Source organism: Peromyscus eremicus, chromosome 8b, assembly GCF_949786415.1.
Source record: "Peromyscus eremicus chromosome 8b, PerEre_H2_v1, whole genome shotgun sequence".
NCBI lineage: Eukaryota > Metazoa > Chordata > Mammalia > Rodentia > Cricetidae > Peromyscus > Peromyscus eremicus.
The window spans coordinates 2,998,706-3,022,473 of record NC_081424.1 but is presented as its reverse complement, the minus strand read 5'-3'; the positions used below and the strand labels follow the sequence as shown (position 1 = coordinate 3,022,473).

At 34.8% G+C, this 23,768-nt stretch overlaps 1 long non-coding RNA gene across 1 annotated transcript in view; it reads left to right on the top strand.

The window, feature by feature from the left end:
- LOC131918892 (uncharacterized) overlaps window positions 1–23,768 on the top strand; it is a 100,040-nt gene that overhangs the window by 62,202 nt on the left and 14,070 nt on the right. The gene's annotated exons all lie outside the window — the stretch shown is intronic.

Genomic DNA, 23,768 nt, shown 5'->3' with positions numbered 1-23,768 from the left:
CAGAAAATTAACTAAATGTAATCAACAAGTTATATTTAGGAATATATGTGTACATACAAATACATATGTACATATAATACCAATTAATGAAAAATTTGTCTATGAATTTGAAAGAGAACAGGAAGGGGTACATGGGAAGTTTTAAAGAGAGGAAGAGAAAAGAGAAATGTTGTAATTAAACTACAATTTTAAAAAATGCTTTAAAAACAATTGTGCCTATCAAATTCTAAAGTATTATTTTTTCATTATTATTCAAAATCTTAGGCCTTTTAAAAAAGAGACTAATAGTCATCCATACATCTTCATTGCCTTTAATTTAATTGTTAAATACTAGCAAACTTTACTAAAATTATTTCTAAATTTATTTCTCCTTTGAAGAAATCTGATCAATCATGAGCATTCTTTATCTGAAAGTATTTTTCATATCAAATCAAAGTAAACAATTGTTTTTATTAATTATAACAAAAGATAAAACTAAATTTATTATTCTTTCTTTAAAAAAATCAATGTCTATAGAGATTTTCCAGAAAAAAATAGAGAACATGCCTTAAAAATGTAAAGAATCAATACATCTGTCAGGGGAAGAATAGCCTTATATAATAATAATTTCAAAGTTGCAGAATGGATAAGACATATATGAAATTAGGCAGCTATATCTAGTTGTTCAAAGCACCTCACATAAATGTCAATTTCCATATAACTTCAGACATAATATGGAATTTTAATTGAACTACATATTTTGTACTTTAAAGTAATATACAAATATAGAGATTCTTTAGTATATAAAATCCATTCGATTTTGTTTAAACTACAATAAAATACTAATGTTTACTCTTGTACATACATATTACTCTGTTGGTCAATTTAAATATTCTCCATTTTCTGCTTTATCATTCAAATAATTGTATTTTTCTCATTGAAATTTACCACTACATATGGCATGAATATTTTCTAGAAATTACTTGTTCTGCTTCACAGAAATATTACTAATTTATAAACCAAAATGATACATTACCCCAAATTTTCTTGTGCTCGTTACTGCAAGTCATGATTTCCCATTTTTCCTCATTAGTCTTTCTAAGTTTTCCTCCTCTTTTAAATGGAATAATAATAGAGATTTATACCTATGGAAAAACATGAATAAAACCACAAATTAAAAAATAAGAAAATCTGAGTTTTTTCAGATTTTCAGAAAAATATTGGAAAAGTTAAAATCTTTTCAAAGGAACCTAAGATAAATGGTGTAATGGAATATAAAAGAAATAATTTTATAGCAAAATAGATAAAGATTTTTTTTATTCATTTTACAAACCAACCACAGATCCTCTCTCATCCCTCTTCCCACTCCCCCTGCCCCAGCTGCATTCCCGCCTCAAAAAAGATAAGGCCTCCCATGGGGAGACATCAAAACCTGGTACATTCAGCTGAGACAGGTCCAAGCCCCTCCCCCAGCATCAAGACTGTGCAAGGTGTCCCACTACAGGTAGTGGGCTTCAAAAAGCCTGCTCATGTACCAGGGATAGATCTTGATCCCACTGCCAGGGGCCCCTCAAACAGACCTAGCTACACAAGTGTCTCACTTATTCAGAGGGCCTAGTCCAGTCCCATGCAGGTTCCACAGCTGTTGTTCTAAAGTTCATGAGTTCCCACCAGCTTGATTCAGTTGTCTCTGTAGATTTCCCCATCATGATCTTGATGTCCCTTGCACATAGTCCCTCTCTTCAACTGGCTCCTGGAGCTCAGCCTGGTGCTTGGCTGTGGATCTCTGCATCTGCTTCCATCAGTAACTGGATGAAGGCTCTATGATAACAGCTAGGGTACTCACCAATCTGATTGGTGAGGTAAGCCAGTTCAGGTACCCTCTCAACTATTGCTAGGGTTATCCTTATGGATTCGTGAGAACTTCTCTAGCACCAGGTTTCTCCCTATCCCCATGTTGTCTTCCTCTATCAAGATATCTCTTTCATTGCTCTCCCATTCCATCCCTGTTCCATCTCAACTATCCCTTTCCCTCATGTTCTCATCCCCCTTCCCCTACCCTCTATTGCCCCCACCCAACTCCTAGTTTACTCATGGAGATCTCATCTATTTCCCTTTCTCAGGGCAATCCATGTGTCCCTCTTAGAGTCCTCCTTGTAATCTAGCTTCTCTGGAGCTGTGGGCTGTAGGGGTACATATGCACAATGGAGTACTACTCAGCAGTAAAAAATAATGACATCATGAAATTTGCCAGCAAATGGATGGAACTAGAAAACATCATCCTGAGTGCGGTAAACCAAATTCACAAAGACAAATACAGTATGAACTCACTAAAAAGTGGATACTAGATATAAAGTAAAGGATAATCAGACTATAGCCCAGTGTTTCTTAACTGCTTTGTATGTAACAGAAACTATACCAAGTGCTTTATAATTAAATTTTATACATTCTGAAGTCTCCTTTTTAAATTTCGAATTGTCACTTGTTTGATTAGTGACCTCTGAAGTTTTTTTAACTATTGTATTCACAATGTAATAAGTTTCCCACCAGAGTTTGATTATATTAACAAGTGAAAAAGGACTTTTTACATAAATTAAATGAAACAGTCATATAAAACCAAAATTACTTTCATTTTTTAAATAATTCTGAACTATAGGAATTACCTTAAGCCCGGTCAGCATTTAAAGTTCAATAGTTTCCCAATTTATATTTACATTAGATTTGACACCAATTTAAATATTAAAGCCAAATCATATTTTTTTAAAAAAAGCAATTACATTTGCTCAGAGTGAAACATGTTTGCTTATAGCTCTACTATACTTCTGACAATAACCTTGTATGCCTTCCTGGGCGGGGTGGGGGGTGATGGAAAAACAAAATATTAATAAATGTCATCTGTGAATTGAATATTCACAACATGGATACAATACATACAAGAGTTAAGAGATCATGACTCTGATTGATTCTTATGTGCGTTTCTTCTCAGTCTTAGAAGACTAGGGCCTAGTATACCAATCCTCCTTATTTAAGTAGATATTATTTGGATAAATACACTCAGCAAAAATATAAATAATTTAGACTATATATGAATAACTCTACTAAATCAGTAAGGCAGTTGATTAACAGAAACATCATTGTAAAATGCTAAATTAAAATAAAGAACAGCTTCTAAAATGTTTTATAACTTAATGGTAGTTTTCCATATTAGTACACATAAACATGTACAAGGAAGCAAGTGTAATTATTAAACCAATTATTATTCATTTTACTCATCTACCAAAAATAAGTTCAAATTGCCTGGCATAAAACAACAACTACATATTTCCTATTCCTACCTATTCTACCATTGATATGATCCCCTGAACAAATCATAGCAACAATAATCAAGTCAGCCTAATAAAAACCATGTACACCATGAGCAAAAGCATAATAACGTTTGACTGTGTACCATAAATAAGCAAAATAAATAAATATGAATAGGAAATCACACAATGAATAAAAGCTCTAAATTCAGAACAGGAGAAATCAAGTACAGTAACAAGATGCTGAAGTCATAGAATTTTTAACTCAGGACAGATGCCAGATGAAAAGATCATGCATAATTCAGTAATAAAACATAAAAGTGACAAGAAAACAAATTGGGAGATAAATGAAGAAAAAGATGGTTATGCCACCTTTTAATTAAAAATTTAATTAAAAATAAGGCAAAAAATTAGAAGGTGTAAGTCAATGAATGTGGTGTTCAAAATACCTAAGATGCAAAAAATTGGAGCACCCAAGAATAAAACTATAATATTGAGTAAAATTACTAATTACTTATGCTGCTGATTGAACAAGCTGTGCTATTAATTTATTGTTAATCCAAAAAATTTTCACAAATAAATGATGGCTTATATTATAGATGTGTCTTAAAATTGCATTGAGCAAAGCCGCTTAGTTTTGACATATAAGATAATAGATTATGAAAACTGAAAACTTTTTTTTTTAAGATTTATTTATTTATTATGTATACAGTGTTCTGTTTGCATGTATGCCTGCAGGCCAGAAGAGGGAGCCAGATCTCCTTACAGATGGTTGTGAGCCACCATGTGGGTGCTGGGAATTGAACTCAGGACCTCTGGAAGAACAGCCAGTGTTCTTAACCTCTGAACCATCTCTCCAGCCCAAAAACTGAAAACTTTAAAGTAGTAAAGTAAAATACTTCCAAGTGGCTAGAATCCTAAATAGCACTATATATTTCAATAACAATATATACAACCACTTTGAAAGACATTCAAAACTCTTCAATATAATATTTGAGTGATGGTGTATAAAACCAAATGATCTGGTTATGCAATGGATTATATGACTTCTCTGGAGGTGGGTGTCTATTTGTATTCACTCTAGGTACAGAAAACAATGTCAGACCAAGGTAACAATACGACCCACCCAGGTACAGTTTGGTAAACCAATGATATTATTAGGGAGCACAGGAGCCTAGGTAACTCAAAGGCAGCTACATCACAGAGAAGCCAGATAAGCATGGGTGATGACTCAAGAAAGCTACATCCCCCAATTTCCATTATGTAAGTAACATATACTATTCCATGCAAATATCCTGTGGTGGTTTCAGTGAGAAACATTCCCCATTCATGTTGCTGTTTGAGAAGGCTTAGCCAATGTGGCCTTGTTGGAGGTAGATGTCATTGGGCATAGGTTTTCAGATTTAAGGCCTTACCTTACTTCCTGGTCATTCTCTGCTTTGTGCTTGCTTTCAAAATGTAAACTCTAAGCTTGTTGCTCCAGCTGCCACACTTTGTGCAACTGACACACCTCTGCTCTACCACCATGAGCACTTAATTTTCTATAACCTAAGAAAACATAAATTCTTCCTCTTCTGCTTGCTCATGATACATTACCACAGTCAAAAGAAAGTAACTAATTGTCTTAGCCACTATTCTATTGCATGAAGAGATACCATGATCAAGATAATTCTCATAAAAGAAAGCATTTAGTTGGGGGTTTGTTTACAGTTTCAGAGGTTTACTCCATTATCATTATTATAGGAAGCATGGCAGCTTGCAGGCAGGTGGAACAGTAGCTGAAATATAGGGATAGATAGAGACAGAAGGAGACAGAGATAGAGAGAGGAAACCTCAAAACCTAGGCCCATTCACACACTTCCTTCAACAAGGCCACATCTCCTAATCTTTCTAATACTTTCAAGTAGTTCTGTTCACTGGTGACAAATAATTCCAGTATGTGAAGGTATGGACCCTAGTCTTATTCAAACCACCACACAAATATAACTCCCTTTCCCAGATACTGTTTTTTGCTTGTATAACTTCAGGAGGTGTTTTGACTGGATTGACTTTGTGAAGATCTTGTGCAGGCAATCACGCAGAGCCCCTATAAATTCATGAATGTTACAGCTCTGATGTGATGAGGACACACTCTTTGGCAGCAGCTCTCACCACTTCTGGATTTTGCAATCTTACTGTCCCTCTTTTACAATGATGTCTGATCGTGTTGGGGGGGGGGAATGTAATGTAGATAACTCGTTTAGGTCTGGGAACTCCATAGTTATCCTCTGCACGTACCTGCTGAAAAAAGAAGCTTCACAACAGCCTCAAAGATTTTGTAATGAATCTAATATGGAAATTAAAAATCTGTACAATGAAAATTATAAAACATCAAAGAATGAAATTGCAAAAGATACTAGAGACATTCTCATGAATAGTTAGGATTCGGCACTTTAGCAAAAGCAATCTACATATTCAATGCAATATCCATCAAAATTTCTATATGATTTGAACAGAAATGAAAAAAAATTCATACAAAAATACAAAAGAACCCAAGTAGACAAACAATTTTTACAGATAATGAAGAATTCTGAAGGTAATGCTTGATTAAAATTGTATTACCAAGGATTTATAATGAAAACCAAAGGGTATTGTTACAGAAACCAATAAATTGATTAATGGGATAGAACTGGAGACTCACATATAAGCACAGACTCCTTTGTGATTTTAGAAAAAAAAAATGCCAAAAACACACCTTTGAGAAAAATACAGTATATTCAACCACTGTTCTTAGAAACATGGGTTATCTATCTGCAGAAGAAAGAAACTAAGTCTTTTTCTCTCACTTTGCACAAAACTCCACTCCATTTGAGTCAAGAACTGCAGCTTGAACCTTCTTGAAACAGGAAAAGCTGGGAAGCACATTGAAGTTATCTGCAAAGGTAAGACAATTCTAAATAGGATGTCAGTAACTCAGGAAATTAGACCAACTATACACAAAGAGGACCACATGAAAATAAAAAGCTTCTTTAACAGCACAGCAATCCACTAAACAAGTAAAGACAAAGCCAACAGAGTGGGAAAAATATTTGCCAGATATGCATCTAACAGAAAATTAGTGTCTATAGTACACAAAAACAACTACAAAAACCTCCAAGACAGCAAAACTTGAGTGAAAAACAATGGTTTAGATCCATGGACAAAGCTTTCAAAACAAATGGCTAAGAAATTTTTTTTATTGTTAACAATATAAGCCAGTAGAGAACTTAAAATTAAAATTACTTTGAGATTCCAACTTATCCCCACTCAGAATGGTCAAAATCAAGAAAATAAATGGCAATTGCTGGTAAGGATGTAGGGAAATGACTACATTTTGGATTCTAACTTCCCTAAGAATAACTGATTATGTGAACTGAGACATGTATGCTATTTAAGATGATCATGCTATATTAGCTGCTTACCAAGAGACTAAAAAGGTAGATATATAAAACCACATGTAAGATACAGTTCAAAGAGACTCAAATGTGCAAAATCTTATTCTACTAAGCTGTAAGAAGGTCACTGTAGATATATGTTAAACATCTCTGAGGCCTCAGTGAATGTAAAGCAAAATGAATCTCATCTAGTAGTATTTACTGTGATTAGCACATCAGCTTCTTGTTCTAAAACACATCATTTAAGGAAAATTTAATATCTAAATTTCTCACTCAGTTAATTGGGTATGCTTTCTACTGAAAGTTCACCTAGTAATTAATGTAAAAAGAATGATAATTTTTAACATTTCTCCTACAGTCTCTGAAAATTATAGTTTGAAAATGTTATTCAAATAGTGCTAAAGTGATACACAATATTTTTATTATATTCACAAACTAAGATGTATCCTTTCCCAAAGTTATGTTTGTCAGCATCTTAACAAAGTACAATGAATCAGAGGTTAAGAGCACTGGCTGCTCTTCCAAAGGTCCTGAGTTCAATTCCCAGCAACCACATGGTGGCTCACAACCATCTGTAATGAGATCTGGTGCCCTCTTCTGGCCTACAGGGATACATGCAGACAGAGCACTGTATACATAATAAATAAAATCTAAAAAATACAATGAATGTTAACAATTGAAGTTGCAAAGACTTACTGTTTCTTGATGGCAAATACCTGTGAAATCAATAAGCAATGCTAGTTTATTTGAACTTAATCAATTCTTTAACCTAATTTCTACTTTCTTGGAAGCACAAGAGTTGAAAAATTTATTTAATATCTCAAACAAATGAGATACTCAGACAAATCTCCACAAAGTGATGTCCTCGTGCTCTTTCACAAACAAGGAACGGTCATCTGTGTCTACAAAGATGGATGCTAAAGAAATTCCCATTAGGCAATGTGTTCACACTGAAAAAGCTAAAACAGCATTTTTATGTAGTTATGAAAAATCTAATAAGAGTTGGTTATTGTTTAGTTTTAGTAAGATTCTAATAATTATTCTTAGTTAAGTAGTGTAGTGATTTTTAAGAGTTTATTTTTAGAAGCACATTGAGTGGTTCCTTCATGCTTATCTCTGACAGGTATGACAATATACAACCAACATCTGAACCTAGTTGATGAGGTTTGAATGCCCATTAAACTAATCACTCAACTTGTCTATATTTTTCAATATTTTATTTTATATTGTTAAAAACAAAATGTCCATGCTTCCATTTTCTTTCATTCTTCATACATTTTTTACATTGTTGTCAGTAGTACCTTAATAAAGCCAGGATTTGATAAAAAATTTAATTTCTCGAGGCTAAAGTTAAAAAAAGCTTTCTGAGAAGCTTTATTTAACTCCACATAACTGATTGTTGCCTTTTTGTGATGTTGTGCATGTACATCTGGTGCATGTTTTGTATGTGTGTGTATATGGAATATGATGTGTAGGGTAGAATGTATGTGTATATATTTGTGTGTGCTTACTATATCCTCGACTGTCTTACCACAATTACACAATTACATTCTATTTTAGTTTTATTAGCATTTTAAAAATTGGTTTTTAACCTTAATGTATTTTGTAAAATGAAATTATTAATATATTCTGAATTCAGTATTTTATGCCTATAATAAGGTAGATTATAGGAAGTTATAAATTAAATGTTATAGTATTCAATATAGGATAATTTTCAACTGGCTGAAAAAATGTTGTACCTCATGTATTAAAAATTAAAGCTCAATTTGACCATCACATCTAAAATTTCTCTTGAGAATTTGATCATTTATTATTTTAACATCAGTTCAAACAAAAATAGTACTAAATCAAATATCATATTAATAAGTTCTGTCAAAAATTTAAATGTTTATTTCATACTACATACTGAAAATAAGACTTTTTAGGCTTTAATATAGTAGTACAAATATCTGAATTCAGTTTAATAACTAATAACGAGATAATCAACCCATGTATTTTGATAAAGTCTGAGATATTTTAAGTTTTCTGATTTTAAATCTTTTTAATAACATAGAAATGTTTATGCTACAGTAGTAAATATCTCAAAAGTATTTCTTAAGAGTTTCTTTTCCCATGAAGCGCTTTCAATGTGATAAGTTTGAGGTGTGAGATAATGTCCCTCAGTAGCAGAAGAAATTCTGCTCATCTAAGCTTTAGTGTGGATTGTCTGAGGGTCATTGATTCCTTGGTGTTGTTTTCATTAGTTGTTACCATTACCAGCATTCTTACACTAGACTTGTGAGAAAATTCCATACTAAGAGGTTTGTATTTAATTAGCTTTCATAGATTCTAGGGCTTTGATGACAAATCAATTCCTTTAATATACAGAAGTAAAATTTTAAAAAAATACGTCATTTAGTCTATTGATTTCTTTTATGTTTTCACTGTTTTGTGTTTATTTGGTTTTTCTTACATCTTTACTGTCATGCTTGGATTGTAGCTTACGTTTGCAGCTACAATTGCTCCATTCCAGCCCTCAAAGGGAAAGAAAGTGCTTTCCTCTTGCTGACCTTTCTGACCTTAGCTAGAATTAGACAATGTCTTCTTTCTCCCACACCAATAGCCTAGTTGCTCTCATCTAGAAAAGCCAGTGCATCCATATGTATTAGACTGGGCATGGAGTGCTGGCTGCTCTGTAATGCTTTTCAAGCTCACAGCACTTGCTCACTGTTTATACCTTAACTCCGGAGAGAAACAAAAGGCTTAAGATAGCTTCTATTTGTTCTGAGGTCTTAGTCTATTCTGCCAAGGAGAACTACAAGCAGATTTATATTTCTGTATCTCTTTTGATGATGAGTCCACAAAGGAAATAAATTATAACATTTCTCTCCTGAAATATGCCTCATACTCAAAGAAATATGCTTAAAATTATAGATACTATTAGATTAAATAAACATTCAAATAGAATCCTAGGCTCTCGTCACTCCTTTATAGACTAGCTATCAGGATTTCATGATTGGTCACCATAAATAAACATTGCTTTCCAAATGGAGACAGAAACAAATGAGAATGCAGCCAGGCATTTCCCTCCTGCCGGGTCTCATTATTCCAGGACTGAGGAATAGCAGCCAAGCTACACTGTCACAACCTCATGGATTCAAACTCAATAATAACAGTGATGCTGTGACCTTTGCTATAGTCCTTCATATTGAGCTGGTAAAAAAGGATCCAGTAATATGTATACATATTTCATTTTGTATTTGCTAAGACTAGTGCTGAGAGACCTTTTGGGTCAAGTAATTTCTTAATGTTAAGCAAGCCATTAATTGAAAGATCATTCCTTCATATTCCAGATACACACTTCTAGAAACCATATGTCCCAGTGGCTACAATTTTAGATTTTACAGCTGGCTATTGTGAACTTTTTTCTCCCAGAGGGTAGCGTCATTGCTTGTTTTTCAAGTTCTATCAAATAGCAGCTCTGCACACTTCAACAGTAATGTCCACCCTTATTTCTTCATAAGCATATTTGTAATTTGCATGGAACATAACTGGAAACTTCTACACAATTGATAGAACATAGGATAGCTGAATATAGTGAGCACCTGGTGTGCAGGTCTCTGCTTGTGTGTGTGGCGGTGCAGTGTATGTGTGTACCTGTGGGTGCATATACTTCTGTGTGAGGGCATGTGTGTGTACACACACACACACTTTCATTAGATTTTCCTTATTTGAGATTGGTTTTTTTTTCTGTTATTTTTTCTTATTTCTCTACATTGCTTGCATTTACAAATCCTGCTCCACAGAGACCACTGGGCAGAGCTGGCTTTCCTCCCTGTTCTATCAGGCATTTAGATTGATGCAACATGATAATGTTGGTTAGGATTTGTGCTATGGCAGTGAGGGCATAGCATGATTTAACATAGACTCACTGTCCAAATGAACCGAGTATAGAAATCTGTCATTTATTAAGTGTGGATTACTCAGACAAATTACCTTAAACAAGTCATCTTTAAATTCCAATATCTGAATAAAACAAAAACAACAAAAAGTAGAAATAAAGAGTAGGATGTTCTTGCCATTCTGTAGAGATGCTTTACTTCTCCACCCTTACATTTGTCTATAAAAGTATAAATAGGTCTTTTAGTATGTATTGAAGTGTACATACTAATAAATATAAGTGAGAATTTAAATTATCCCAAACCTCATACAAGTACTCATTGCAAAGTAGGAAGGAATAATCTTCATCAAAATTTCCATATGACAGTTACCTTCAGATGAAAAATGTAGATTTCTTCCTGCCTGCAGCCTCTGTTTTTCATTTTCTCCAGCATTCACTAGCATTTTTTTGGTCTACTACCATTCCTCATTCCAAAGCACATGTATTGGTTTTTGTAGAAATTTCTATTATGGGGTGCTTTTCTTACAGTGGCTTTACATTCAGTGCTATAACTTCTTTGGGACTAAAACCTCAAAAGAATAATTTATTCTTCTCATTGTTTCATAGCTCAAAGATTGAATAGATGTGAGCAGTTTTTGACACAAGAGCTCTTACTTACAGTCTCATGTGAGCTGGTGTTTTGATCATCTAAAGGCTCCACTGGCCTGAATTACTTTCATGGGCTGCTCAGATTACCAGCAAAATGTGTGCTGAAAATTTAGCTGATGTTGTTGGACAGAGCAACCAAACATTGCATTTTGTTAGATTTTGACATGAGCCTCTGAGATTCAGCAAGTGAACAAGGTGGAAACTGCATTGTGTTTCCTGTTCTAAGAAACTGCACATCAATTTTGTTATGTCTTAGAGGTCATACATATGTCACAACTCACCCAAAACTCAAGGAAGAGAATATGGTCTCACTTTGTGGTAGGAAAGTGAGGTCAGATTATAAAGTAATATGTATGGGTGTGGAATTTTCTATGATGAATTTTTTAACATCTGTGAAAATATAGTGTTACTCAAATCCTGAAAGTGTTTAGTTTTGGTAACTTTAAATTATTGCACTTTTACTGACAAAAAAAATGATATTTTTAAAATTTCACAGGTAGTCACTTACTTAATGTGTGAGATACAAACAATTCTGGGTATAAATGGAAAATATGGAAGTTAATTAATTTGAGTCTAAAATAAGTTTATGAAAAATTATTTATTGAATGAATTTGAAAATATTTTATATTCAATAAAGTAGTGGATTAAGTTAATGTAATTTAGTCTATAAACAGCAGTTAAAATGTTTTTACTTCTTGAATTCTTTTTAGATTTTTTTTTTTTAGACAAAGTCTAACTAAGTAGCCTGTCCTCACCTGGAACATGCTTTGTAGATTATCAAAGAAGCATAGAGTAAAAGTGTGAGACATTGTATCTGGCCTTAAAATCTTTCCTCACAAGCATTGCTATTAATTTGCTCAGCACCAATATCATTTATGAATGAATAAATGCTATTGTGAGATAATGATATGAAGAGATCAGACAGTTATGAGAAGAGATATTCAGGATAAAAGAAACTAATGTGAACTATTCTTTAGTAACTTGTGTAGATCAAGGTATTTGAATAACTACAACTTTAGGAACTATATAGTATGGTAAAGGAAAATGTGAAGTATTAAATTAGACCATGAGTTAAATTATTACTACATTACAGATCATATTTTTAACTAACAATTAAAAATAAAGATTACGTGAAGACCGCGGTGAAACAGTCCTTGCAGGTACACCTGTCTGGGGCCCCTGGAGACATCCTTATCTTCATGCCTGGCCAAGAGGACATTGAGGTGCGTGCTTTGGCCCCCGCTGGGGTAGATGAGTGAAGCCTGTGCATGAGAGTTTGGGCCTGGTACAGGTCTATTCGTCATATTGAAAATTCTATATACATAATATATACTTTAAATGAGAATTATAATTGAGTATTGTGATTTTGTAGCTCATTTTTCTTTGTATTTTTGAGATTATTCTCTTTCTTCCCTCCAAACTCTTCCATAAACCTCTCCCCACTCTCCTTCAAATCCATGGCCCTAAAGCTGCATTTTATTTAAAATATATGAATAGTTTGATCCTTTAAAATAACATTGAAGGCTTCAGATGAATAGCTGTTGCTTTACAAACCACAACTTTATATTATCTAATATGAAAAATGAATCAGCAATAAGTATAGGTTTATCTTTCATGGCCTTTGTACCCCACCAGTTACAAGAAATTTACTGTAGACACCAGTGAATGGAAAATCATGAAGTGAACCTGGAAGCAGACAGAGGTGTTTATAAAAAGGAAGGAGGCGTGTGATGGTTTGAAAGAAAATGGTCCTAAAAGGAAGTGGCACTATTAGGAGGCATGGCCTTATTGGAGCAGGTGTGATTTTGTTGGAGGAAGTGTGTTTTTGTGTCTTGTGGGCCACAAGAATATATTATAGAGATTCAGCTGTGTATTAAAGCTATACCATGACCAGCCAAGGGTCCTGTCAAGAGGCAAGCCATTTATTACAAATGTTTAGTGCTATCCAGCCTTTAATATTCCAACTGTCTTCTACTATGAAATTCTTGCATGGCCAAATATTTTCAGATCTGCTGAACTTCTAGGTAGCTTCTCTGCTGGAACCAGTACCTGGATAAGGTCACATAAGCAAAGACAAGCTGGTAAGAGATGCATAGCTTTGTTTCTTGTGCAAATGAAGCTGAGACCATCACCTTGACCTAGAGGCTCTCCAGAGCAACTGACTGAGAACAAAAGAGGTTTTTACATATCAAGGTAAGAGGTAGAATAACATTCCTGAGGAGGCAGAGAACCTTGTGCCCAGGGAAAGGGCAGGCATTTTCTGTAGAAACAGACAGAAAGGCTTGGCAAGAGAGAAGAGAGGAAGACAGATTCTTTAGAGGGTAAACAGATCTTGGGTAAAGTTTTAGCGGGACTGTGAGCTAGGGAACTGTACAGAACTAAAGTTATAGAAACAGGATTTCATCCCAGAGGAATAAAGTAGATGGATAAAGAGCATGGTATGTCTAGAGTTGTCCCTGCCTTGAATGCCTGGTGGAGCTATTGCTTGATAGAATTTTGTCTTAGAGGAATAAAGTTAACAGACTTAAGAACATAGTGTATGTAGATTTTTTTTCCCTCAGATATCCCTTGCTGGACATAGCTAAACTCCGGGACCCCTGAGTAGTCCATATCTGTGGAGGCAGACTTTGAGGTCTCCAATGCCCAAGATGGTAGTCCAGTGTTTCAGACTACTTTCTATTTCTAGTTGGTCAAGATATAAGAACTCTCAGCTGCTTTTCTGGCATCATCTTTGCCTGCATGCTGCCTTGTTTCCCTCCATGATGATAATGGACTAACCCTCTGAAACTGTAAGCAAAACACCCCAATTAATGCTTTCCAATAAGAGGTTGTGTGGTCATGTGGCTATTCACAGTAATAGAAACCCTTACTCAGACAAAAGTTGATAACATGGAATGGGATATTACTGTGATAGGCATGACTATGTTTTTGGTTAGAGCAATTTGGACTTTGGTGCTTTGGGTTAGAAAAACTGTGGAATGCTTTAAGTGCTGCTTAAAGGTCATACTAGCAGGAGCATAGAAGACAATGGTGCTAGGAATGATTTGAACTGTGTCAGCTGGTTCAATAGGTTTCAGAGGAGAACAATTTTAGTATGTTGTGTAGAAATAATTCTTGGGATATTTTGTTGAAGAATGTGGCTCCATTTGCCCCTGTCTGAAAAGTTTGAATGAGGGTACAGTGAAGAGTTTGGATTAATTCTCTTGAGAGAGGAAATCTCAAAACAGCCTAGTATAGACTGTTGTGTGGTTGTTAGTGTTAACTCTAATGAAGATATATAATGAAAAATAGCAAGCTGAGTAAGGTAAAATGTTTGAGGAGAAAAAGAGCACTAGAAAGTGGAATAGAGTTAAATCTTTTATTCAAGGAGATAAGCAGACTAAGAAATGGAATAAAGGGAATGGTGACCTCAGGGCAAGATCCCACCAAGTTAAGTTTCCAAATTGCAATAAGGAATTAAAGAAAAGCTTAAAGCCTAAAGCTTAAAGCTTAAAGGAGTGGTGGTCCATGCCTTTAATCCCAGCAATCAGAAGGCAGGGGCTGACAGATCTCTGAGTTTGAGAACAGCCTTATGTAAAAATCCAGTTGTAGTACATCAAGCTTAGTCAGTGAAGGGAACTATTAAAAACAAAGTTGGCAAAGATATAATTGAATGAGGGGACCATGTTCCAGCCCTAGCAAGCAGCAGAACCTGGTAGCTTTTGCCATATGGTTCTAAAGTTAAGGATAGAACAAAGGGTCTATGGAATTTGCCTCTGTATCTAAGGAAATCCTCTGAGTCCAGGCATGTATGAGGGATGTCCAGGAACGGAAGCCTAGAGAGGTCATTGTGTGAAGTAGTGAAGTTGAAACCTAGATCGCCTTGGACACTCCAAGATGTTGGAGATGCCAGAGTTGTGGGAAGCTTGCCAAAGAAAGCTACTAACAGCCCAAGGGAAAGAAGTATGTTGCAGTCAACAAAGCTGAACAGAATTGGAGATGTGAAGAGCATTTTGTCATCAGACATGGAGATGCAGAATTTGCTTTTCCCCAATATTTCCTCACTACGCTCCCTTCCCTATGTTTTGGAATGACAATGCATATCCTGGGCCATTATATGTTGGAAGTATGCAATCTGCTTTTAGATTTTAATTTTACTGGGGATTACCATTAAAAGATTTCATAAATCTCAGAAGAGACTTTGAACTATATATGTTTAAATAAGTTTAAGACTGTTATAGACTATGGGGACTTTTGAAGGTAGAATAAATGTGTCTTCCATTATGATATTGTTACAAGCTTATTGGAGCTAGACAGTAGTAGGTGTGGTTTGAAAGAAAAGGGCCCCCAAAGGAACTGGCCCTATTTCGAGATGTGGCCTTGTTGAAGTAGGTGTGGTCTTTTTGGACAAAGTATAACACTGTGGAGGCAGGCTTTGAGGTCTCCTATGCTCAAGATACCACCTGGTGCCTCAGACCACTTCCTGTTACCGGCTGACCAAGGTGTAAGAACTCTTAGCTCCTTCTCCAGCACCATGTCTGCCTGCATGCTTTCTTGCTTCCCTCCATGAGGATAATCAATTAACCATTTGAATCTGTAAGCACGCTACCCCTATTAATATTTTCCTTTATAATAGTTGCTATGGTCATGATATCTCTTCAAAACAACAGAAACCATATCTAAGACAAGGGGTTAGAGAATGAAATTGTTCTGGAAAAAATAATAGCTTCTTAAGAGCACTTAAAGCTTGGATCAGTCACAAATATGTCCTATAAAAATATTTAAAAATCATTATTTCAACTGCATATAGCATAAAACATGCTCAGAGACAGAGGATGGGCTATGATCATAGTTAATAGTAAGTATAAAACAATTTTAAAAGGTAAAAAAAAAAAATAAAGAAGAAGGCAACCCTTCAATTTCAATTGAGAGTTCTAATTCTTTTATATTTTGATATCCTCAATGTCATTTTTAAAGAGTGAAACTTGGAGGAAATTATCCTAATGACTGAGTATTATTTATGTTCACTAAAAGCCCTAGTTATGTCAGTTGTGATCTAGTTAACTTAACCATCACAAGCTCTGCTTCTGCCCTTCCTGTTCACATCTAATGTGCTCTTTCTCATGAGCCATGTGACATAGCTATTCCAAAGAATGAGAAAGAAATATGTCTTAGAATTTCTATTGCTGTGAAGAAACACCACAACTAAAAAGCAAGTTGGGGAGGAAAGAGTTTATTTGGCTTATACTTCACCATTGCTGATTATCACTAAAAGATGTCTGGACAGGAACTCAAACAGGGCAGGATTCCAGAGGTAGGATCTGAAGCAGAGGCCATGGAGGGGTGCTGCTTACTGTCTTGCTCTCCGTGGCTTGCTCATCCCACATTCTTACAGAACCCAGGACCAGCACCAGGGATGGTCCCACGCACCATGGGCTGGCACCTTCCCCATTGATCACTAATTGAGAAAATGCCTTACAGCTGGATCTCATCAATGCATTTTCTCAACTGAGGCTCCTTGTTCTGGTCACTCTAGCTGGTATCAAGTTAACACAAAACCACTCAGTATATGATGCAAAAAGAACTTGTTTATAATTCTGCCAAAATATCAGTTATTGTAAAAAGCTTTCTGCCCTTTTCCATGTCCCCAGATAATTCTATCAATTGCATGGAATTTATCAAACAGTAAGTTTTGTCTGTCTTATAGCACAGATTGTTTGCAAATGTTACTATTTCCAAAGCTAAAGAATGCACATTAGGTGCTCAGTAAACAGAGAGTAGATGCTTATCTGTGCATGTATGAAATGTCTGCTGACAGTTTTTTAGTTGTCATTGCTGTTAGTCATGCCTTAATTGTCATTCACCCAACAAGACTTGTGGCTGTATAAAGATCTTTTTGTTCCCTTTCTTAAACGGAAACTTTTTAGAAATGACTATAGGGAAGAACACACTGGATCACAGTAACTATATTTGCCCCTAGGATTTCTGCTAACCTTCTTTCTCTGTGGCATCCCAGGATGTATTCCACTGTAGATTCCACTGTGTGGTAAGGAAGTAAAGCTTATCTGTGAATGTTCTTCAGTTCTATAACTTTACTATAGTGTCAGTCTCTCAAACTGTGGAAAATTTTAAGGGCAAGATAGCAAGCCAACAGCAGCTTGCCATTGGAATACACATTAATTATAGGTTGAACAACCATAGTGATTCAATAAATTCACACACCGTTACCTCCCATTATTGTAATTCTCTCACAGAGGATAGAAAGGCTAATCCAGATCATTTGATTCTTCAGAAGTCATGTAAGGACTATGGAATAGTCTTATTGTTAACTCTAAATTACCCATTAGTGATTTCAATGTCACCCTTTGGGGAGGGTAGCACCCAGGAATAAGTATTAGAGTGGAGAAAATTGCTGGACATAAAGCAAATAAACTGAAACATTGTAGCCCCATCTCCTAGTGAAAAAAGAAAGTCAAAATTTTCTGGAAAAAAAATGAAATTACACTAGAGCAAGTTCTGAGGGTACCAGCAGACACACTGATCAAGAAGTTAGGAGAGGTAGATGAGGTACAACAAAGGAGATGGACCTTCAACATAAACTGATGTGTTTATGTGTGAAAATAGTACCTCTAAGAACCCAAACCATCTAACAAAAAGTTCAACACCATACATGAGAAGTAACAGTTTGAGTTGCTGGTTAAGGCTTTCACGGGGGCTCCCAAAATATTACAGATTATTACTATTGTCTTTTATTATCCCTATAGGTGGAAGGTAAGTCCCTATTGCTGAAGACATCATGTGCTTCAGACACAGAGCCCAGAGGGTCCTGAGTTAGTACCAACATGAATGTTTCCTCCTTGAAGATTGGCTTTTTGTGATAACAAAAATTACCATGAAAGTTTACAAAAGATGGAATTAAATATCAGTCTTATCCAGCTATGATGCTGATAAACCATATAAAGAAACTACATGGCAGAATAACCATGGTGATGTAGTAATGGCACACTTACCTTGGCAGTAACCAACAGCAATTTAATTTGTACTTAAGACACATTTAACAAGAGAGAAATCATGGCTGGCAATAGAAACATAACCAAATACTCAAAGCTAGGTAAGCCATGGATCTTAGAGAAGAATCTACAACACCACTTTATTAAACAAGTGTAATCTCTAACTACATTATAAATATCTGTTCTTATACCTACACATAAATATAATCCTTACACCTTACTGAGGAAATATATCTTGCCAATACATAGAGAACATTATAGAAAACCAATCAAAATGCAGTTATGGAACCCAGTCCCAATGGATACATCCATAGAATACTCCTGGGACCTGAGGCTCAGGGAACGTTACAGAAGGAAGGTAAACTGATTTTATGAGACAGAGGATCAGACACTTTATTGTGGGATTGTGTCTCCTTGCAATAACAGAAGCTACACCCATTAAGTCTCACTAGCATGACTGAGTGTATAATGTTAACTAATCAAGGACAACAACAACAGCCATGCCTCACCCTTATGCAAAGTATTACAAGAAACAAAGGGACACTAATGAGAAAGTCTTCCCCAGGAAAGAGCACTCTAGTAAGCTATAAAATAGCAAATGTTCAGTCCTGATAACTTAAGTACAAGTAACATCGTATAGATGAAACAGGTCATGCTTTATCCATGAGTTTATATGATATGTATATATACATATATATATATATATGCATATAATAAAAAAGAGTCCATGAATATTAAAGAGAATGAGAAGGTATATATGGGAGGATTTGAAGGAAGGGGCATGAAGGGAGGAATGATTAATTATAATACAACCTCAAAAGTAGAAGAAATCGTAAATAGAAGCATATAGGTTATTTACTTTACTCATTTTCTTTCATTAAGGTATTAATTAAAAAAGGGTCATCACGGTTACATTAAGTTCTGTGTATAGTAAAAAAGATAGTATATGTCCAAACATCTATAACTGTAAGTGAAAATGGGACTATCATCTATTTGACAATGTTTTTTCTGTTATTAGATGAACTTTCATTGAAAACAAAAGGTTATAGAATCTATGTGGGAACATACAAACTGATAATTACGTAGATATGTCAATGAAATCAGATGCAGTAATTTGGTGAGAGGAACTGATACAAAATTTCACTGGAAGATGATTAGTAGAAGCAAAGTCACAGAAGGAAAATGAAAGGGTGCATGTTTCTAGTCTCAGTGGAGCACCAAATTCAGCCAGCTGCTAAGAAGCAGCCCTGAAGGAGGATACTACACTAGGCAAATTTCCCTGACTAAGGCCAGGAAGTCAGATGTCTTACTCCTTCGCTGAGGAGAAACAAGTCCAAAATCTATACAGCTATATCTTGCCTCTGCATGTTGAGAATTTTCCCCAAAGACTTAAATCTTCATGTGGCTAGATTAGTGATAAGCTGACTGAGCACACGGCCATGGAAGAGAAGGACAGTAGTTTGACTTTCTCAGCCAGAACCTTGGGAGCACATTGTCATGGTAGATTATAGAGGTGTTGACAGTCTCAGGCACAGCCTGAATGAATTCATCACTGGGGTGGGCTAACAGACATGTAATTATCTCAGCTAGATGCTTGGTGAGTACCTCACCATGATAAAAGTGGACAGGGATAAGATACATTGTTATTGTCCACTACAACTGAAACCTAGATTTGGAATTGAACAGATATTTTTGTACTTAATACCTGTGAATATTCCACAGTATATCAGTTACACACTGCTGCATTTAAAAACAAGTCAAACCTTCAGTGCCACAGAAATCACAAAAACGCCATGATTTTTCTTAAACAATTCATTCATTATTCCAAATTACTCAAGTATTGTTTTCTATTTTACTTATAAAACAATGTACAGTTACCATTTGAACAATGAACACCTATTTATAAATATTCATAGTGTAATTTAAGATCTTTGTAAAATAGGGGTTACAGCAGAAGTGTTGAGGCAATTTTAATTATAGTAGTGGGGAAAGTAATGCTCTAATAGCTAAATAGCACATTCTATTTCAAGAGAAGGAACAATAAAATTGTCAGCCATGAAGTGCAAGTGAGAAATGAGACATACGTCTCATGCGTTCAGCCTTGCCTATGGTGACAGTCTTCAGGCCCCATTGGATTCTGAATCAAATAACTGTATCAGGTACAGAGATTTGTCATCTCCAGAATCCAGGAAAACACCTTAGCAATGAGGAAGTAGAGACTCCTGCTTCTTGCCGAAGCAAAGGCAGCTGAGTTTCCAAACAGTGTCTCCATAACATTCATTTTAGTCCTTATATTTACAGATTTAATGCAAATCAAAAACACCAAATCATTTCTAAATCTTAGCAAATGAAATAATTAGATGATCGTCATCTTAATAATTATGTTTCTTTTTTTTCAGTACAGATGTAAGTTTTGTTTTTACTTTATTGATTCTTCTGAAATTTCACATCCTGCACCTCATCCTGCTCATTTCCCATCTTTCTGTATCTGTCACTCACCCTCATATCACCCCCCAAAGAAAATTTAAAAAATATTAATTAAAAATAAAGCAAAACAACAACATCAAAACCCACTTATCTCTGTCTTCCCCAACTCTCCAACACCTCTTCATTCTTGTTAGCGACGTTGGTGGCTGCGTTGTTTCACACAGAGTACCCTTGTGTCCTCTCGGCTTTAATTGTGATGAGTCGCTGGTTTGGTTGAAGGATCTGGCTTCCACTACACCATCAACATATCTAGTGCAGGCCACTATTTTCAAAGCTGTGAACAGCTAAAAGAATTCTGTGAATTCATTTAGTATGTTCTATCTATTGTCATGTTTTCAGCAAATAATAAAACAAAAGGAAAGCCATAAGACACATTTCTTAGTTATAAAATGTTGTTACCTCTGTAAATCAGCACTTTTAAGTTATTGCACTTAAGATAGTTACATAAAAAATATTATTATGCTCACAAATTTGACTTTGAGCCTGATCAAACAAATATGCAAAGTTTAATATTCATGTCAATTAATGACTCTATTAAAAGGGAAAAATTCTGTGGTTTTGTTATGAAGTCTTATGATCAAGATACCCAAAACATAACAATACAACACAAAATAAATAAAATGTACAAAAATTATGTATCATACTGAATTCATTGCAATATATTTCCAGTGAGATTTATCCCAAGGGATACAAATATTGGGTAAGGTAAAATAGTTACCATATTTACTATATTTTAATTGCATTGCCATACAATTTCATTGCATAGAGTTATGCATATATCAGCATTTTGTTTTTCCATGGCTGAATAATAACTTGTATGGGCATGCCACTTTCACCCCCCCCAATTCATTTGCTTGGGAACACTGAATCATTTCACATCTTTTTTTTTTTTATCAGTTCCCTTATTTTTTGAGATTGTAGTATAATTACATCATTTCCCGCTTCCCTCATATTCTTCCAATTCTAATGCCATTTAACTTCATCTGACACATCTGGGACATAATTGAAAATTAGTATCTTAGATTTGATATCTTATTTACCTTCCCTTGTTCAGTCTGAGATCTGGTTTTTAATTGAAACATTACCTTTTATTTAATACACAAAAGTTTAAGAAAAAAAAGCAAAGGAATGAATGTGTATATGTAGAAATGAATGTGAACATTTATATAAATATGAGTATATATAAATATTTTCTAAGTACATATAGATTATAATGCAATTTATATAAAACATGTATATATACTACTTGATATGCATAAATATGAAATTCAAATAAAAGCATATGTTTATCTCTATGTGTACATATATATTTCATATACTACATATTACACAAATCTTATTTATAAGTATATAAATATAGACTGTGTGTCTGTATTCATTACAAACTTCTGAAAGATGGTAAGTGTAGAACATGGCTTCTACTACTCAGGGAGCCATCTGGTTATTCCCACTTGTCCTATAGAATTGGCTCAAAAGCAAATGATTCAAAGTATCATATTCTTGTTCTTTTTTTAGAAGATAATCTAAATTAAGACATTCAGAAAACAATTTAGATATAGACTAAGTTTTTAAAATACCAAAATATCAATTCTGAATTTCATGATATTCCTCTTCTATTTAAAATATGTGAAAATGTTGCAAAAAGAAGCATCCTACCATCATATAGATGAGACTTATTACACAGTCTGCATTTACTTAACGTGTAAGGTATTTGAGTGAAAGTGTAGTGTTTTCTCTAAATACTGATAACAAGTATTTGATAAATTTTGTAGCAATTAAGACATAGTTTCTGGATGAAACTAAAGGACAGCTCCTAAATTGAGAGATTTTGGAGTAATGAAAAAATGAAATGAAGAATAAGAACAGTGAACCTCTGTAACAAATATAAAAGTATTAAATATGACTTTGCCAACAACTTATTATAATCAATTTATAAGTTAATAATTGTTCAAGTGATAATGATAAATTAATTCATAAAGCCAGAAAATACCTCACAACTTAGCGTGAAAGTTGTAACCATACATGTTTCTGTAAGCATAGAACAAGAATTGCTATTGTCATTTTAAGGAGCTTATACTTATTTAACAATAGAGACACACAAATATGTCAAATATAAAATTTTCTGATAATGGAAAATGCATAGTTTGTTTTAATAAGGGTTTCTAATGCTAAGACAAAACATCATAACCGAAGCAACTTGAGAATGAAAGAGTTTATTGGACTTACACTTCCCTATCACAGTACATCAAGTTAAGACAGGAAACAGGGCAGGAAACAAGAGGCAGGAGCTGATGCAGATTATATGGAGGGATGCTGTTTACTGGCTTGTGCCCTGTGGCTTGCTCAGCACGCTTTTTTATAGAACCCAGGATCACCAGCACAGGGATGGCACCACCAACAATGGTCTGAAACCTCCTCCTCAATCACTAATTAGGAAAATGGCCTATACATTTGAAGCCTGATATTATGAAGACATTTTCTTAGTTAAGGTTCCCCTCTCTCAGATGATTTTAACTTGTGTCAAGTTGACATAAAACTATCCTGCACAATTGACCACTTGTCACCTTGACACACAAACACATTACCGTTAAGCCACAACCTTTTTCATTCATCCCTAAGACCTCACATAAAAAATATTTAAAAAAAACTTTAAAAGTCCCACAGTCTTAACAAATTCAAACACATCAAAAGTTAAATCTCTTTAAAATATTCCATCTCTTTAAAAATTCCAAAATCACCTTTAAAAGTTCAAAAGCTCTCAACAGTGGGCTCTTGTAAAAATCAAAATTAATTTAAATACTTTCTTATTTCAAGAGGAAAGAAGCAGGTTGTGGTTGCCATCAGATTAAAGCAAAATGAAACTCTTAATAGTGTAAAAAATGCAATATTCAACATCTGAGATTCATTCACAATCTTCTGTGCTCCTCCAAAGGGCTTGGGTCACTTCTCCCGCTCAGCCTTCTGAAGTACACATTTCTGTTTCTTGGTAGATGTACCACGGTACTGGCATCTCCAAATTCCTGTGTCCTTCTACTGCAACTGAGCTGCACTTTTAGCTCTCACAGGCTCT